The 11,888-nt window shown below is 45.0% G+C and overlaps 1 pseudogene; it reads left to right on the forward strand.

Moving 5' to 3' along the window:
• The first annotated feature begins 11,804 nt into the window (after positions 1-11,804).
• LOC111827866 overlaps positions 11,805-11,888 on the forward strand; it is a 154-nt pseudogene continuing 70 nt past the window's right edge.

The raw sequence follows: 11,888 nt of genomic DNA on the forward strand, positions 1-11,888 counted from the left end.
CAATCACTGATTTTTCTATCTTCTCGAGGTTTCTATCTCTCTATCCCTCTCCCTTCCTCACTCTCTAAAAATCAATAAAAACATTTTTATAAAAAGAGAGAAAAGGGAGCAATGGAAGGTGGGGCTGTGGGATTGTGGCCTGCCTGCAGGATGTCTCTATTTAACATTCCAGATGTGGGGCAGTTCCAAGATGACTAGGTTCAGGGGGTGGCTATGGAGTGGGGGATGTAGCAAGAGACCAAGCTGTTGAGGGAGTGGCGCAAATGTCATCCAGATAATGATGACATTTAGGCTTGCAGCTGGTAAAGTTGTCCCCAGAAGAGAGAGAGCAATGTCTTCCATGAATGAGGTGCACCCATTCAGAATGCACCCCATTCTTCCTTGGACAGCACCAAGAAAGAAGGGAGTGCAAAGCAGGCAACCAGTTTACATGGAGAGAGGGCGGGGCTTCATGGTTCGTTGAGCCAGAGGCCACCATCCCATCTCCTGAGCCACGGCTGAGAGTGAAGAGCAGCTTCCACCTGAGATGGCCCAAAGGGAAACCAAGTCACAGTGCATCAGGTCACGGAGGGGCGGGGGAGGGAGAGCCCAGGGGACATTTTGGAGGGAGGGGGCCCTGGGAGGTGAGAAGAGGGAGCTCAGAGTGATATGGGGGTGAGAAGGAGCCCAGCTGACAGAAGGGACTACATCCTGGTGGCCTTGGCTGGCTACTGCTTCTAAAGTAATAACTCACGGCACAGTGTGGCTCTGTGGCCTGAGGACGCAGGGTACCAGGTGTGGTTCGGGAGGCGATCTGTTTGGCCCAAGGACAGCAGAGAGTACAAACAAGTCCTTGCTAGGCTCTTGGGCTCAGAGCCCCACGTTCAGAAGCTCCCACGACATATACCATGTCTTCTCTTAGGCGGCCCCATTTCCTGCTGGTTTCTAACCAAAGCAAGTTTGCCAACACCCTGACCCTGGGAGCTTTCCCCACCATGCTCCCTTCCCCCTGGAGACGGTGCTCCTTGTGCTACCCCAGCCTGCCGCCTGCTGGGGGCGCCCTGCTGCTCTCAGCTCCACCCTGACTGTCCCAATTATGTTCTCCTGTCATTTCGTTCCATCTTTCAAGATGCTGCCTATGGTACATGCACACTCACACACTGTCTACCCCCACCCAACCCCAGCTGACCATCAGGAAGATGAAACAGGTGCGCTCTCCAGCTCACTGCAGGGGGGTGGAGGACGGGAGGACGCAGGGGAAAGTGGAGAAAACAGACAGAGAATTTATATTAGTTCACACAAACACTCCATCCATGCTTTTGTTCCGGCCCTCCAGTCCAGTTTAAGAACCCATTGTGGCCCTCGAGTCAAAAAGTTTGCCCACCCCTGGTTTATCCCCACTCAACCCCAGCTGACCAGCGGGAAGATGAAACAGGTGCGCTCCCCAGCCCACTGCAGAGGGGTGGAGGATGGGAGGACGCAGGGGAAAGTGGAGAAAACAGACAGAGTTCCCCAGACTGTTTTCTGGGTTTGATCACCTTACCCACTGAATGGGACTAATCACATTTGCTTACCTACTTCAGAGCACTCATGTGAAGATCGTCAATAAGATAATGTATGGATAAATTTTTTTATTAGCAGAAGTGTTCAAAAGCACCCATTTAAGTATTTTCTGGGTACGAGGGAGAGCCACGCGGGTGCCATGGTGGCTCTCTGCGTTTCTCTAGAATAACTGGCATTTGCACAGCACTTTCTAATTTACACAGCACTTTCAGAAACATGCTTCAATGCAATCAATATTTGAAAATGCCCAGCATGGAGCCCGACATACAGAATAGACTCCATAGGGGGGAAATGGGGACATCTGTAAGAGTGTCAACAGTTTTTAAAAAGAGGAAAGTAAGAACATACTCCATCAATGATAGCTAGTCTTTTCTCACTCAGCCAGCACAGCTCTATTTTATAGATAAGAGAACTGAAGCTTAGAGAGGTTAATGAACCTACCCAAAGTTCTCTCAAAATCAGTTCCCAAACTAAAGTCTTCTGATTCCAAATATTTAAATATTTAAAATAAATGTTTGTTTATTTTAAAAGTAAAATGCTCAAGAAACTTTAAAAAAGGTCCACAGGCCTAGAGATATGCAGGTTTCAGATACGATTGTAGGCAGGTGCTGACTGTTGGTTTCTCTGTTGCCAAAGCCTACATTTCAATGTGCTCAATTCTATGCCTCCATGATTCTTCTAGTTGGGGAAGTGGTGAAGGCCTCCGACTCTCGGCTGCATCGACGTTTGCCACACCAATAACGGACCATAGCAGCAATCATTGTCATTGCCAGGGGGAATGTTTTATGATCCAGGGAGAAAGCTGCCACAGTGATTCCAAAACTCAAAATTATTAATCCAGTAAAAAAGAAAAAGAAGTGTTTGCAGAATCTATATGAACACTCTTCTTGGATTATCCTCTGCAACCAGGTCTATTGACTATAAACGTGAGAGGCCGAGATCATGAGGAGTCTTATCTGGTATTAAATGCAGCTCTTGGACAACGAGAAAAGTCAAACCCCTTTCAAGATGAGATCTTGGGCCCTTTAAATTACATCATGTGCCTCTGCAGGCAACTATAGCCCTTTTCCTTGAAAATCCTCAATGTTGGAGCGGGAGAAGGTCCCATCTGGGGAGGGGAAATGAGCTTGGCTTTGGGCCTCTTTTCTGCTCCATTCTGCAGAACAGCCCTGATAAGCAACCTACAGAAAACCCAAATCCAGCAACAAGTGGAGGAACGGGTAGCAGGGAGAGGGGGGAGGACAGGCATAAACCAAGCTGAAGACAGCCAGAGAAAGTCACTGTGACCAGCGAGGCAGAGAGCTGATGGATGGCACCGTCTCTGGAGGAGGAAAAGCGGGGCCCGGAGGATGGAGAGTGCCAGGGGCCCAGGGAGGGGCTGGCAGAGCAGTCCTTGGTGAATCAGGCGTGCAAGGAGCTATGTGTTCCTTGCCAGGACAGGATATTGATGGCTTATTTGATCCAAGGCAGGGAGAAAGGTGACTGTAAGAAGAACTCTGCTGAGGGCTTGGCTGGGGGGAGTGGGGTAAGCAGGGGCTATGGGCAGGGGTGGGAAAGGATGCCCTGGGAGAGAAGTGAGGGAGGGCCAGTGTGAAAGGGGGACGGGTGCAGGGCAGGGGGAGGGGTGACTCCTTGTGGAGCAGGAGAGGGCACTGACCCAACACCTAGCTTGGTGGCCTACGGTTAGCTGGGGTCTTGTCTGGCCAAGCAGCTAGACTAGAAACAGCCAGCAGCTCTGTCCTGCCCACCCCGTGCCAATCTCTCTGAAGGCTTTGGACACCCTGGCCCTACTCACAAGCCCACGCCAGCCCTAGATGCTTAGCATGCATCGGACAACATCCAAGCAGTTGCAACAAAATTAGCCAATTTCCAAAACCCATTAAATACGCCTCCTGATAGCATTTCTCTAAGTGCCATTTTCAAAAGCATGAAATGCCTGAGGAGGCTTCACTGTGAATAGTTCTGGGCTGCCCTCTCCTCCCCTCAGCCTGAGTCTCTGGACTGAGTGGTCTCCCTTGGCCGGCTCACGCAGGGGCGAGGCCCTGGCTCCTGGAATCCCGTGGCCGGGACTCTCAGTGCCTCCGGGAAAGTCTAATTGCACTCACCCAGCCCTGACTGATGAGCACTGCAGTGTACCAGGCTGCTGGACTGTGGGTTCCAGCTCCAACTTGGCAGGAGATTGGGTGACACCCCATCACCACCATCACCACTGGGTTCGTGACACTTCTTATAAGATGGAAGCAAAATGAATATATAACTTAACTGGGAAACGAAAATGGAATAAAAAAAATCATAGAATTGAAAAGAATCTTTTAAATGACCTACTCTACCTCCCTCACCTTATTTTTTAAATTTTAATTTATTTTTAATCCTCACCCAAGGATATTTTTCCATTGATTTTTCGAGAAAGTGGAAGGGTGGGGAGAGACAGAGAAACACATCAGTGGGTTGCCTCCTGCACACATCCCCCTCCCCAAATGCACCCTGACAAGCACTGGGGATAGAGGTCCAGGATTGAGCCTGCAACCAAGGTACGTGTCCTTGATCAGAATCGAACCCGGAACCCTTCAGTCCCCAGGCTGACGCTCTATCCACTGAGCCAAACTGGCGAGGGCCACCTCCCTCGCTTTATATGTAAGAAGGGTCCAGAGAGAGAACATGATTGTCCAGAGTCACACAGCTACTTAGCAGCAGAGCCAGGACAAGAAGCCAGGCCCTACCTCTGGGGTTTCTGCTCTCGCAGGGCTCAGTCAGGAGAAGAGCGCTGGGTGGGATATGGTATAACCATCAGGCTCATAGAAAGCACTGGAACTGGAGTCTGAAGACCTGAATTCAAATTCTGACGGTGCCCCTTATTAATAACTATAGTACCTTTGGCAAATCATTTAACCTTGTTTGCCTCAATTTCCTTTTGAGGTTATGTTATTAGGAACATATAAGTTTGGAATTTTTGCTGTTACTGCTTGACTAGCAAGTTAATGTTTTAATCCTTAGGCAGTGACACACTTTATCTGTGATTATGCTATTTTTTTCTTTTTGCCTTAAATTTTATTTTGACTGTTATTAATATTGCGGCAATGGCGGGGGGACGTTTTTAGTCAGCAGTTGTCTGGTATATTATTTTCCACTTGTTTTTTGTACTTTAATGTTTTTAATGTGTCTCCTTTAAATAGCATATAGCTAAGGTTTGTTTTTAAATCTAGTTTGAGACTCTTTTACTGTAGCATTTAGTCCATGTGTATTTATTGTATTGTCATCAACAATATTTGGATTACTTTCTATGTTGTATTTTGTGCATTTTATCTGCCTCATTCTTTCTTTGTTTCCCCCCATTTTTCTCAACTTCGTTTGCATTAATTGAAATTCTTTTCACTCCATTTGTTTCTGGTAATCGTTTGGAAGGACATTCTGTATCTTCCTTTTGGTGATTATCCTTAGGAAAATGCTACATGCTTGAATTATTGAAATCTAAAGTGATTTAGTTTCTTACTCTTTCTTCACACTTTACAAAAGCCTTGGAACTCTTAGGCTCTGTCTCCTGAGCCTGGGAAGTCTGTAAGATCTCACGCTTTAATTACTAAGGTTGCGAGGCATCCTCGGGGTGATAGCCACTTCAGAATCTGTTCAGTTATTTGAATTCCTTCTTTCACTCTCGATTTCTTACTTTCTTGCCAAATCATTGATGCATTGAAAATATTTTAGCCACAACTTTTAGTTGTTTTCAGTACAAGATAGTTTAGTGTATTTAGATTTTCATGTTTCCAGAAATAGAAGTCTGTCCAATCTCTCTGAAAATTTTCCTGTACATTAAATGGGGATAATAATAATAACCTCAGAGGGTTGTTTGGAGGAATACATTATAATGAATCAGCCCTGGCCAATGTTGCTCATTGGTGCGAGCATCAGTGCGTGCACGAAGGGTCTCGGGTTCAATTCCTGGTCAAGGGCACATACCTGGGTTGCAGGCTCCATTCCGAGTCCCAGTCACGGCATGTGTGGGAGGCAACCAATTGATATGTCTCTCTCACATCATGTTTCTCTCTCTCTCAATCTTTCTCTCTCCCTCTCTCTCTCTCTCTCTCTCTCTCTCTCTCTCTCTCTCTCCTTCTTTCTCTCCCTCCCTCTTTCTCCCCCTTCTCCCCCTCTCTTCCTCCCTTCCACTCTCTCTAAAAATCAATGAAAAATATCCTTGGTGAGATTTCAATATATAGTTTATCATATATGTATTTCCACACACATATTAACACACTGAAAGCCAGCTTGGTCTCTCAACTAGCTCATTTTTGTGCACCTTAGAATAAATGTCTTTCTGCCATCTTTGATTAATTAAAGAGCATCCTGGCATTTTAAGATAAAACTGTTGTTATGTGCAACTACTGATCTGAATAAATCAAGATTTGGGGGATCTTTTATAGTCAAAACAAAATAAACAAGTTGGTTTCTGAAGCCAATAGAACTCCTGAATTCCTTTAAAAAATAAAAACATTATCAGAACAGCCTCATTTTTTTTCATTTACTCATTTTATAATAAACAACAAAAATTGAACTTATAAAATAACTCCCTTACAATCAATATCATTTTATCTGTTGGATTTGTTAGATTCTCATATAAACTACTAGAGGCCCAGTGCACAATTTGTGCACTGGCGGGGGGTGGGTGGGAGGTTGTCCCTCAGCCCCACTTGCGCCCTCTCATAGTCTGGGACCCCTCGGGAGATAACCACCTGCTAGCTTAGACCCGCTCCTCGGGTAGAAGATGGCAGGCCCGATCCCTTGGTGACTGCCCCGCCTCCCTGGGTAGCGCACACAGCAGGGCCGATCTGGGGGTTGGGGCGCCGCCCCGGGTCGGGTCACACATGGGACACCCGGGCGGGCCAGCGGATTGCTGCTGCCCCGCCCGGCCGCCCCGGGTTGGGTCAAACACGGACGCCCGCCACCCTGGGTCACAGATAGCAGGCCCAGATGGTGGCAGGGCAGGCGGGATGGCGCTGTCTCGCCCTGCCTGCAGTATGCAAATTAACCGCCATCTTTGTTGGCAGTTAATTTGCATATCACGCTGATTAGCCAATGGGAGGCGTAACGGAGGTATGGTCAATTACCATGTTTGTCTATTATTAGATAGGATTGGTAAATTATGTAGGGTGCTAAGTGCTACAGGGACTCATTGAGTTAAAATGGTTGATGAGAGCTTCATGGCTTTTGACTGAAGAACACTGAAGGAGGAGAGATGCCCTGGAGGTTTGGACCTTCATGGGGAAATCAGCCCTCCCCATGCCTCTCCCTAACCACAGTTACTAACTCGCTTGCCCTGCCTGACCTGGGGAACATGTGACTCCTGAAGAGTGTAGCTTTAATCTGTTCCATTCCCAGTGGCACTCCAGGTCTCCCTTTCAAGAGGGCTGAGTTCATTCCTAGTTCTAGAACGCACGCTTCACTAATGTCATGTGGAAGCGCCAAAGTCAGGTACCTGGGTCATTTGAAGAAGTCATGTCTTTTTCTCTAAAGCAAATACCCTCAGTCCCAGTTCAATCTGAGTAGGACAGTCCTAAGCATTTTATTTATTTACTTTTTTATCCTAAGCATTTTATACCCATCATATAACTTGCACCTTCCAAGAATCTCTGGCTCCTGCCCAATCTCTCTCCTTCCCTTCACAGTTGTGAGACACTCCTACATTCACTACGATCATTTCTTCACTTCCCACTCTCTCCTCAACCCTGGCTTCCACCCCACCACTCCCTATCTACAGCTCTGGTTAAGGTCATCAAGGATTTCTGTGTTGTTAGATGCCATGAGCATCTTTCAGTTCTCATCTTACTTGACCTTTCATCATCTTTGCACATGACTGAGCACTCCTTTCATGAATCCTTCTTTCCTTCACTTCTGTAACTTACAATTTCTAGGTTTGATTTCCTCTACCCCTTCCCCCTAGTCCCCATTTCAGGTTCATTCTTCTTACCCAACAATTAAATGTTGGGTTTCCTTAAGGTTGAGATCCACGCCCTCTCCTCTTTACACTATTCTTTCTTTCTTTTTTAAATACATTTTTATTGATTTCAGAGAGGAAAGGAGAGAGGGAAAAGGATAGAAACATCAATGATGAGAGAGAATCATTGATCGGCTGCCTCCTGCACACCCCCTACTAAGGATCAAGCCCGCAACCCTGGCATGTGCCCTTGACTGGACTCCAACTTGGGACCCTTCAGTCTGCAGGCCAACGCTCTGTCCATTGAGCCAAACAAGCTAGGGCTCTTTACACTATTCTTGATTCCTGGGGCATCTCATTCTTATGCACAGTGTCCACTGCTGCCTCTGCTAATTTTCCCCAGATCTGTATTTCCAGTTCAGACTCACACATCCAGATGCCTGCTGGACAATTCAACTTGAATATCTTAGGGAGACCACAAAAAATAAAAGCCAACAAATCCAAAGTCACTCAGGTTCTTTTCCCAACATACGCTGATTCTCTGGGGGCCCCTCTCTTAGAGAATAGCACCATCAGCCATCCAATTGCTCAAACCAGAAATCTGGGCATCATTCCTGACAAATTCCTCTCCCTCACTACCCCCACTTTACCCATATATATAATCTATTACTAAATCTGGTTGATGTTATTCTCTAAATAGTTTCTGATCTTGTCACTTCTCTCTAAGCCCCTCTATTCCCACCCCATTCTAAATTACCATCTTATTTCACCTGGACCACTGAAGCTGATATGCCTAAACTAATTTTACCACTTTCCTCAAAATCTATTCTTAACTAGGGGTCTCTTCTAAAAGCAAATCTGATAATAGTGGCCCTGCTTAATCCCTCAATGTCCTCCCACTGATTTTAGGATTAAAAACTAAGCATTGTGAGACCCTGCTTATCTCTCCACCCTGACTTGGTCCTTGGTTCCCTTTAATTCTCTTCCCTCCAGCCTTACTGGCCTTTTTCCTTGTCTGCCACCCCAGGACTTTTGCACACCCTGTTTCCCCTCTTATCCAGTTAGCTATCCTCATTCTTTAGTGCTCAATTCAAGCATCGCCTTGTCCAAAATCTTATTACATCAGATCCCTCTGTTATAGGTTCTTAAAACACCATGTTGCCATTCTTAGCCACACTTGTCACCACTGCAATTTTATATTGGTTAATATGATTATCCAGTCATTGTGTTCCACACTAGACTGTAAGTTACAACTTGCATTTCTCATAATTGTATCCAGTGCCTGGCTCATAGTGACCACTCAACAAACATTTGTAGAATGAAAGATCAAAAAAAAAAAGGACAGGTACTATTTCTAAGATAGACACTAATATTAACCCATGTTACATAATGAAAATATTGAGGTTTAGAGAGGTTAAGTAATGTGCCCAGCTAAGGAGTGGCTGAGTCAAAATTTGGCCCTGCTTTTCTTTCTTTCTTTTATTTTTCTTTTTTTTCTCCTTTTATTGAGTAAGATATTACAAATGTGTCCTTATCCCCCCCAATGTCCCCTCATCGGGCCCTGCTTTTCTGATTTCAGAGTCTGCAATGCTTATGTAGAACTCTGCTTTCCAAGTGGGCCAAACACCAAACCCAGATTAACCAGCAGCTTTCTAAGGACATGAGTTCCCTGCAGCCACATCTGCATAGACCTGGAAATCTAACGCAGAATCCTGGAAATCAGAAGAGAATCTTAGAATCCTAGAGCCGGCTGTGATTTAGAAATCCTCTGGTGAGAAGTGATCTGTTCAAAGTCACACAGCAAGTTGGTGGCAGATTTAGGGTTAGAACTTCTAATTCCATACTCAATGCTTTACCCGCTGACTTCACTATATCCACCTGCCTCCTTTCCCAGGGCAAGAGCTTAGTGTCCAAGGTCCAAGGTCCAATCTGCCAAGACCAGTGGCCTCCAAACTTTTTTTCAGCGGTTCTCAACCTGTGGGTCGCGACCCCTTTGGCGGTCGAATGACCCTTTCACAGGGGTCGCCTAAGACCATCCTGCATATCAGATATTTACATTATGATTCATAACAGTAGCAACATTACAGTTAGGAAGTAGCGACGAAAATAATTTTATGGTTGGGTCACAACATGAGGAACTGTATTTAAAGGGCCAGAAGGTTGAGAACCACTATAGTATAGTTGATTGTGATGGAGGGAAGGGAGCAGAGAGTAAAAGACCCCTGGATCCACCTATGATCACTGTCCAGAGTAAAAGAATTCAGTGCTATCAAGCAAATTTAAGGATACCCCTATACATCTACTTGAGGAGTAGGAGTGTGGCTGAACTACATAATTTGATCTGCCCCAGGCACCATACTAAACTGCTAAACCCATGAACTGCATTACACAACTTGCTGAGGTAAGTACCACAATTGAGTCCACTTTACAGGTAAAGAAACTGAGTCTTAGAGAGATTAATTTATCCAAAGTTAGAGAGTTTATGAGGGACAGAGTGGGGATTTGAATACAAAATGCTCTAGGCTCTTAACCACTATCCTAAATTCTTTCAAAACACAAACAAACAAACAGCCATGCATTACATATCTTAAAGTCTAGTCATTGGAAATTCATTCCTTCCATCACTGTTTACCATCATTTCACTTTTAAAAAAAAAATAGTTTAATAAAAACGTAATGAGGCATTCTGTATGTTCAAATATGGAAAGATATATTATTAAGGCAAAAAATTCATGGTAAACTATGTATGATCTATGCACACTAAAAAGTACTATTAGGATAGCTAGCAAGTCATATGTACTTCTGAAAAGGCACACAATAAACCACTAATTTGTTGGGAATGGACCTGGGGAGGCCATAAACAGGAAGCAGCCCCCCCCCCAAAATACTAAAAAAAGAACCAGAAAGCAACTTTTTATCCTTCACTCCTCTACTTTATGAAGAATTATTACTTTTAAATTTTTAAAAACTTGAGACATATACTGTAAATATAATATATGTCATTTCACAGTAAAGTTAACTAAACGCCCACCCCAAACTAAACTGGCAGCAATGTAATCCCCTTACTCACACTCAAACCAACTCCCTTAATAATGAAGGCAAGGTTAAGAGTAGTAAAGCAATGCAGGCACTGGTTCAAATCCCTGGTCCCACCATTTGCCAGCTTATGATTTCAGGTAGGTTATTTAACATCTATGAACCTCAGTTTCCTCATCTGTGAAATGGGGACAATCCTGCTTCCCAGGATAGTGGTAAGGATCAGAGAGATAAATGGATGTCAAACACTTAGTACAGAGCCTGGCGGGGAGTGGGCAGTCAACAGGGCTAGTAGCCATTATTACGCACCACCAGTCCGTAAATTTACAAGCTTAGAAAATTCAATCAACCATAGGAATTTTTGCAGGTCAAATGCTCTAGGTGGAACCCAAGGGCTGGAACCACTGTGGGATGGCAATCCCACAACCAAAATCTTGAACTCCAAAACACTCTAAAACCAAAAGCTTTTTTGTAAGCCTACAGTGAATGAACTCATTTGGAGGAAGACCCTGAAATGCCATGAGGCTGAGTAATGTCTCTATTGATCATACTTGGGATGACTGGTCATACATTTTTTCTGAGGACGTATTGATTGCTTGATTATGTGGTGCTGCCCGGGAACCTCACTAAGGATTTTACATAATATATGGTAGATGCACCACATTACTTTGTTAAAATTTGAAAATTTCTGACTTCTGAAAAACATCTGGCTCCAAGGGTTTTAGATAATGTGCTGTAAACCTATCTTTCCAGACAGGCTCTCCAGTCTTCCTTGTCCGCAGCCCAACTTCTTCCTATCAGCCATTGGCTGGGTCATCTGTGGGGGCCAATGAACCCGGCTGAGACACAGAGGCCTCTAGGTACTACTGGGAATTCAGCACTACGGACAGCAACACACCCCAGAGGAGCTGTAAATTTTCCCTCTAGGTTTACCTACTTGTAGGAGTGACAATGCAGCTCGCCTAAGAAATGCCACCATTGTTTTCTAGGCAAAACACAGGGGATGGGGATGGGGTGGGGTGGGAGGAGAGTCGATGTGGTCTGGCAGAGGAAATAAATGCGCTCCTTATCTTTTTCCTCCAGGCTCTTCTCCTCTGACATTATTAAAAGCCTGGCAGGTATTTTGAATGTTTGTTTTCATCAAATTTCCTTGCCTTCCTAATCGGCAAATACTTCTGCATGCTTTCCCTTCCAGAGTGCTCTGTTTTGCCTAACCACTGGGTTTTCTCAGTCTCACCTGCCCCAGTGTGGGGATGTAAAAAATATAACTTTCCTCCCACCTTCTAAATTCTTGGAGCTGGTTACTTACTTGGCAGAGGAGATGCCATGATCACAAAGGTGGTTTTCCTGGTCGAGGCTTATCCATTGCACTCCAGATGTGCTGA

Source organism: Myotis lucifugus, unplaced genomic scaffold, assembly GCF_000147115.1.
Source record: "Myotis lucifugus unplaced genomic scaffold, Myoluc2.0 scaffold_235, whole genome shotgun sequence".
Lineage (NCBI taxonomy): Eukaryota > Metazoa > Chordata > Mammalia > Chiroptera > Vespertilionidae > Myotis > Myotis lucifugus.